This window comes from Dipodomys ordii, unplaced genomic scaffold (genome assembly GCF_000151885.1).
Source record: "Dipodomys ordii isolate 6190 unplaced genomic scaffold, Dord_2.0 Scaffold22, whole genome shotgun sequence".
In the NCBI taxonomy this organism is placed as follows: domain Eukaryota; kingdom Metazoa; phylum Chordata; class Mammalia; order Rodentia; family Heteromyidae; genus Dipodomys; species Dipodomys ordii.
The window spans coordinates 5,973,966-5,982,104 of NW_012267238.1; positions in this window are offsets into that span (position 1 = coordinate 5,973,966).

Sequence of the window (8,139 nt, forward strand, 5' to 3'; positions counted from 1 at the left end):
GTTTCCCCATATGGAAGGGCATAAATGCCCACATAATCACCACAATGTAGGGATGGTGATGATGAAGTTAGAACAGTCATGAAGGACACTGTACTAAGTACCTAGTGCTTAGTAGCCATAATTAATAGGAATTGATCATCAACAGCACGTGGTCCTTTTCCTGAGGAGAGTGGAGGAAGGAGAGACTGGTGTTGGGCAAGAGTCAAAGGCAGCAGGACCTCTGTCTCTTAATGGGTGAGGCGAACTGTCCCTGCAAAGGCTCCTGGGAAAGAGCCAGGCTGGGGCAGCCCACACTTCCTGTACTTATGTGAAAGCCTCATAGAAATAGCTCAGGCTGGAGTCCTGGGCTTCCCCAGCTGTGGCGGGCAGGATGTGCTGCCCTCTGTCCTGACAACGATGCTGTCCAGACAGCCCCTGCCCTGTCTCTGCTCCCATCTACCAAAGCATTTTGAGTAACTTTAGGCCTCTCCCAGCTATCCCTTGAATCCCCCACAAAACATTCTTTACCTTTTGTAGGCCTCCAGGCTTGGCCCTTAAGACCCTCACTTTTTTTGTGTCTGCTCATACTAAGGGCTTGAACTCAGGGCTTGGATGTTATCCCTTAGCTTTTTCGCTCAAGGCTGGTGCTATACAACTTGAGCCACACCTCCATGTCTGTTTTTTTTGTCATTAACTTGAGATAAGAGTCTCTTGGACTTTCCTGACCTGACTGGCTTTGAACTATAATCCTCAGATTATACGCCTCCTGAATAGTTGGGATACAGACATGAGCCTTCTCTGGGTTGCTGGTGCTGTCCTGAGATTGCCTCACTTTGGCTCAGGTGGGGCTGCAGACTCCCCCCCTGGCCTCCAGCCTTGCCTTTCCCAGTGTACTAATGGCAAAGTGGGCCAGGTCCCTTCGGGACTCTAATCCGGATGTCTTACAAAGCTATTTTTTGGCTTGGATAGAGGATTTTGAAATATGTGCGATTGCTGGCCTGTGAGGGGTGACTTACAACTCCTCATTCTCCTTGGTCAAGCCAATACGTTGGGGGAACCCCAGCTTTCCCAGTGCTGGTTGTTGGGGGTGCCAGTGGCTGAGGCTAGTGTGACCTGTGATTTTTCTCCCTGCATGGGGCCTGTGTTCAGCTGTGGGAGAAGATGCCTGTAGCCAGAGCAGACCAAAGTCCTTCCATCTTTTGGTATCAGCTGCCCATCACTGTCAGGTGTGGTCAGGGATGATAGATGGGAGGCTTAGAGCCTGCAGCCCAATCTCCTGGCCCCGGCTCAAGGCCTGTCCCCTGCTGTCTCTCACTCTCAGTAACTCCTTCATTTCTGCCAGTCAGAGAAGATGGACCTCAAGGGGTCTATTCCTAGTAACAGTAACTAAGACCCTGAAGTATGGGATGACTTTGTTTTAGGTTGAGGCAATGTGATTTATATGTGGCTTGACCCCTGACCACCTAGAACAGGAGAGAGTAGCTGGGCTTTGTTATCTTACCCGGACCACTATTACCCAGAAAGCCTCCCTCCCCTAACCTTGCTATAACAAAGTGCTGGAAAGTCTATGGCTTATAATAACATGGGTTTATCTTGTTCAGTTTCAGAGATCAGATTCCACTGGGGTCTGTGGAACTAAAATGTATGCTAGTTCCCTCTCAAGTCAAGGCTCAGGGGGGAAATCTGCTCCTTACCTCTTCCAGCTCTGATGGCTGCTGACATTCCTGTGACCCAGTCATATCCGTCTCTGCCCTTGCCTCCTCCTCTCTTTTTATTTTATTTTATTTACTTTTGGGCTGGAATCCAGGGCCTCATCCCCACTAAGATACACCCCTTTCCTTCCTCCCGCCTATGAGGACACATGTGATTACATTTAGGGTCCGTCCAGATAAGCCAGGATAATCTCTCCCTCTCAGTATCCCTAATCACATCTGCAAGTCCCTGGTGCCACATAAGGCCCCATTCACAGGTTCTAGGGATTTTGATAAGGATTTCTTTGGGGGCTATTATTTGGCCCACACCAGGCAGAACCAATGGCATCATTGCAGGTACCATGCCCAGCCCTTCCTTCCCATGCTGATACCACAGCTTCTGTCTTCCCTGAGTCAAGGGCCTGGTTTCCCCTTTAGCACAGGCTTTGAGTCCATGTGTCTTCCCCTCCCTGGAGGCCTTGCTGTTAGGATCTGACGTTGCTATATCTCTAGCCTGGGCCCAGCCTGAGACCTTGGTAGGCAAAGCCCAGGATGTTTGCATGAGAGGAGTGTTTCTGGCCTGTCCCCTCAGGTTGCCCCAGTGACTGGATATACATGAGAGTACTAAAGCCTGTCAAGGGAACAGATGTGGGGCAAGAATAGGACACAGCTTAAAGCGGCACACTGGACCCAGAATTGCTAACTTGCTGCTCAGCCTGACACATGGCCTACCATCCTAAGAGGTGAAACATCTCCAAGGAAGTAAACTAGCCAATCCTAGAGAGTCCCTGGCCTGCATCCCTTAGACCTGCGCAGCCACCAAGACTCCAGTTCATCCCCCACCAGGCTGAAATAGGGAGAAGTCATTTCCCTCAGGGATTGTTTCTACAGCCTGCTCTTCAGAGCTGTGTCCTCAGCCCCTTATCCCTTCAGCCTGTGAGTTGTCACATCCTGGCTTAGCCTGGCTTTCATGCCCCACCACGAACTGATGGTGGTACTATTTTTGTATTAATGCTTACTTCCTTCTTCCCTTTCCCCTATGCCCTATCTTCCCACCTTGCCTAACTGGTTTCGTTCTCCTAGAATGTTCTTTCCTCGACAGACTATCTTGGTTTCTCAAAACTGCATTCCATCCTTTGAGATTCTGCTCAAATGCCACCTCCTCCACACAACTTTTCTGGCCCTTTCTGAATGACTCCCTCTCTCCTAGAGCAGATCTCCCAGCCTTCCTGGGGTCTCAGTCTCCCCCAGCAGGCTCACCGCTAGGGCAGATCCCTGTTTGACTCACGCTGTCTTCAAGTGAGAGGTGGTGATGGCCCAGGCAGAGCAGGACTTGACACAGGATGGGCTCCTGCCCCTTCCTTAAAAGCTGCTCTTCCCTCTCTGAGCCGTTGTTTCCAATCTGTGCTGTGAAGACAGCACAGCTTATTTATAAAACTGCAGGAACTCGATGGACACTGGTGGCTCATACCTGTAATCCTAGCTGCTCAGGAGACTGAGATCTGAGCATCAAAGTTTGAAGCCAGCCTGGGCTAGAAAGTCCATGAGATTCTTATCTTGAATGAATGGCCAAAAAGCCAGATATAGAGCTGTGGCTCAAGTGGTAGAGTGCTAGCCTCGAGCAAAAGAGCTTGGGGACAGTGCCCAAGTCCAGAGTTCAAGCTCCATTACTGGCACCTGTGTGTGTATATGTGCACGCATGCATGTGCACACACACGCATGTGTGTACGAGCACATAAACATATGCCTATATTAACTGCAGGCACAAGAGCTGAGAAATGTTGCCTTGTTTTCCCTATCTGAGAAATGAGTATCATTACCCATCAAGTTTTAAACCTAAAGTCCTGGAGATAGCCACTGACTGGTAGGCAGGAATTGGCTTTCCTGGTGACAAACTCACTGCCTTAGAAAAGAGCAAGAAGCCTGGGAAGGTGGCTGAGTGGTAAAGTGCTTGCCTAGCATGCATGAAGCCCTGAGTTAGCTTCCTCAGTACCACATACATAGAAAAAGCTGGAAGTGGCGCTGTGGCTCAAATGGTAGAGTGCTAGCCTTGAGCAAAAGAAGCTCAGAGATAGTGACCAGGCCCTCAGTTCAAGCCCCAGGACTGGCAACAAACAAAACACAAACAAAAAACCCCACAAAAACAAGAAATGTGTCCCTGGGCTGAGAAGGTGGCTCAGTGGTAGAATGCTTGCCTTGCATGCATGAGGACCTGGGTTTGATTCCTCAGCACCACATAAACAGAAAAGGCTGGAAGTGGTGCTGTGGCTCAAGTGGTAGAGCACTAGCTTTGAGCTGAAGAGCTCAGGGACAGCACCTAGGCCCAGAGTTCAAGCCCCATGACCAACAACAACAACAAAAAGAAATGTGTCCCTTACCAACCTGCAGAGTGAGAACTTACAGACCAGAGATGGCTTGCCTGGGTCACAGAGCCCTGGGGAGCAAGAGGTGCTTCAGTGACTTGGTGAAGGATGTTTTTGTCAGGCTGTTTTCCCAGTGGGGGAGCAAGCAGCATCTGTGCTATGGCCCCAGGATTCATGTCTCCACCCCATGCTGGTAGGAGAGAGAGGTGCCACTTCTGGGGGTGCCTCAGCTACATCCACCCCCACCCCCAGTGTCTTCTCTACAGGTTGTAGTACTGGGCTGGGAACCTGCAGTGGGGTGAGTTCCTCCACTGTCCTGAGTTCCTTGTGACTGAGGACTGTCTTGGGAATGGATTCCCCCAGAGTCAAAGCTGTGACAAGCTGGCCCCCAAGACTGAGCTTGGGGAGGAAGCCCCTTACCTTCAGAAATGTGGCCAGGTTCTTGGCTTCTCCTTACTCCTGCTCAAAGTCCCCAGGAGCCCTTGAGTTGACATGCCTCCCCTGTTCCTTCCTCTCCTGACCCATGTCAAACCCAGTTTCCAAAGGAAGGACAGCTGTAGGGTAAAATCTGTGACTCAGTCAAGGCCATACAAAGCAGGCCAGGAGCCAGCTTTCCTCCTCAATCAAGGGACATCAGAACTCTGGGGCCACCCTCCCTGCCTGCCCCACTAGTATCCTGTGCCTCACTTGCCTGGCTCTGCGCTCTGTGTCACCTGGTGGTTGGATTAATGTGTTAGAAAAATCACTCTGTGGTAGGGTGGAGAATTGATTGGATACAGACAGAAATGATAAGGGGAAGGGAGGAGAGGGACAGGATTTCCCAGTGCTGGTGCCAGCCTGCCTGGAGTGACTCACAGGGCCTGCCGCCTCTGCTTGGGAGCCAGAACCCAGGATCTCAGAACCCTGGGTGGCCCTGGCCCAGCTGTGCCTCCATATATTCTCTGTCCCCATTCTGCCATTGATCCCCCAGTTGAGAGGACATGGGAGAGGTGGGGTCCTGGGAGGTCCACACACCCACAGTCACACACACATACACACACACACACACCCTTAAAAACATGATTAAAATCATGGCTCATAGAGCCAGTGGAGAATGCCCACACCCACCAAGTGACCAGTCAACCACCAGCTCTGAGGCTCCGCCCCTCACAGGCCCCTTGGCCTGGCTTATTATGTCTGGCCCTTGGTTCAGCCCCTGGCTCCCTGAATCTCCAGGAGGAGCTAAGGCCCTGCAGCCTGGAATCCCCAGCCCTGCACATGTGCCCTGCCAACCTCTCCCCATGCCACGTCCCCAGCAGTCCCTACTGCCCCTGCTTCCGCCTTCCACCTGCCCTGTATCCAGCAGCAGGTGTCTGTGGACATGCCCAGGGGGAATTGAACCCCCTAAATTATGAAGGTCCAGCTGTGCAGCCCTTCCTGTCCAGTGGAGAATGGTGGTACAGTGTGTCTTGCCTTGGATGGGGTATAGTGGGAGATGGAGAGGGAGGGGGACTTTGGTTGCCAGGTTACAGGCGTGGTTATCGCTGGCTTCTCAATACCTACCCTGCCTGGCCTATGACATGATGGAGGGGGAGTGTGACATAAGAGGCCCCCACTAGCATCCTCTCCCCTGTTGGGGCCTATTGCCAGCTGCCTCCCATACAGCTCTGGCCCATCTCCTTTCTTCCCATACATAGTTCAAGTCCTGTGGCCTTCCTTCCGATGGTTCTGTCCTGGTCTTATCCTTTTCTAGTCCATTCTCCCTGTAGCAGTGTCATACAGTGTCCATTTTCTGTTGCTGTAAGAGAACACCTGAGGCTGGGAATTTGTAAATAGCAGAGGTTTATTCAAGTCATATTGTGAGGCCAGAAATGTGTTCCTGGGGCATCTGTGACCAGGTCCTTTCCCTCCTGAGCACCTTCCTCGGACTCCATCACCTAAGGATGAAGCTGGCCCTCTGGGGAGGGCAGCCCAGACCCTCCAGCTGGGATTCAGTACAGCCTCATCGGCTCTCCCCCATCTCCCAGCTCCCTCAATCTTTTTCTCTGAGCACCATCCCTGCCCTCCTCAGAGCTGGGAACATCTGGATACCTCCAGATGTTCTCATCCTGGCTGGCACTTCCTTCCCAGATGAGGAGAGACCTGTGAGCATGCTCAGTGCTGCATCCGTTAGACCCATTCTTGTGAGTATTTTAGCATCAAAGCCATGGGAGTCTTAAGAGATAGAGGAGGAAGGCTGAGGATTGGAGAGATAGAGACTGGTAAAAGGTAACATAGCATAACCTGTATATGACGTGACTGGGCCTGGTCTAGTGTGACTCACCCTGGGACTCTCCTCTGCCTCCCCTGGTCTAACATGGAGGCAGTGGTGTCCAGTGTAACAGGTTTACATCTGTGAAGAACCCCGATCTGCCCCTTCCAGTAGTGACTCCAGGCCCCCACTGCTTGGTACTGTTAGGGTTTGAACTCAAAGTCTTATATTTGCTTGGCAGGTGCCAAGCCACATCTCTAGCCTCCCCCCACCCCTCAGCCCCTCCCCCTGACGCTTTTTCTTTTGGTTGGTTGTAGGGCTTGAACTCAGGGCCTGGGTTCTGTCCCTGAGTTTTTTCACCCAACGCTGGCACTCTATCACTTGAGCCGCACTTCCTCTTCTAGCATTTTTGTAGTCAGTTGGAAATAAAATTCTCATGGATTTTTCCTGCCCAGGCTGGCTTTGAAATGCAGTCCTCAGATTTCAGCCTCTTGAGTATCTGGGATTACAGGTGTGAGTCACCAGCGTGTGGCATTTTTTTCACTATTAAAAAAAATCAATACTTGTACAAAGAGGTCACAATTCCATGTCAGGTTATGAGTACAATGCATCTTGATCAATGTGGCCCCTTCCATCATTCTCCCCCATTTCCTTCCCTCCTCTCCTCTACCCTCAAGTTACATAGTTCACCTTTTTTTTTTTTTTTGGGTCCGGTTGTGGGGCCTGAACTCTGGGCCTGGGCACTGTCCCTCAGCTCTTCAGCTCAAGGCTAGCGCTCTACCACTTGAGCCACAGCGCCACTTCCGGCTTTTTTCTTTTTGCTTATGTGGGGCTGAGGAATCGAACCCAGGGCCTCATGCATTGCAAGGCAAGCGCTCTACCACTGAGCCACCTTCCCAGCCCCCATAGTTCACCTTTTACAGAATGTACATTGAGGGGCTGGGAAAGTGGCTCAGTGGTAGAGTGCTTGCCTTGCATGCATGAGGCTCTTGGTTTGATTCCTAAGCACCACATAAGCAGAAAAAGCCAGAAGTGGGGCTGAGGCTCAGGTGGTTGAGTGCTGGTCTACAGCTGAATAGCTGGGAGACAGCTCCCAGGCCCAGAGTTCAGGCCCCACAACCAACAAAATCATCATCATCATCATCATCATAATCATAATGATAATAATAAAAAATGTACATTGAATATAATGAATACATTTGCTCACTCTTTTATCTCTTCATTTCTCTTCCCTCCCTCTAAAACATGTTTCTAATCCTGATATTTATGTTGATAAACAATACTTTAGCTGTTCAGAGGAATTATGCCTTCGGATTCTTTCCCTGACTATACTATTCTTTAGTCAGTTTGTATGTATTTACATCTGACCCTGTGTTTGTTATCATGCATATTTGTATTTTAGATCTAGCTTCTACATATGAGAGAGGATATGCACTGTTTGTCTCTCTGAGCTTGACTTCACGTAACATAATTTTTTTCTAGGTCCATCCATTTCCCTGTAAATGACATAATGTTACTCTTTCTAATGGATAAGTAAAATTCCATTATGTATATGTGCCACATTTTCTTGATCCACTCATCCATTGTGGGGCTTCTGGAGTATTTCCATAACTTGGCTATCATGAATAATGCAGCAGTGACTGTGGATGTTACACTGGTTATTTTTGAGACATAGTCTCACCCATCAGCCTCTACTGGTCTCCAACTTGTGATTCCCAAGCCTTATTTCCCCAGTGCTGGGATTAGAGGTATGTGCTACCATGTCTGGCTTGTTTGTTCATTATGTTTTGGTTTTTTTTGGGGTCCGGTCATGGGGCCTGAACTCTGGGCCTGGGCACTGTCCCTCAGCTCTTCAGCTCAAGGCTAGCACTCTACC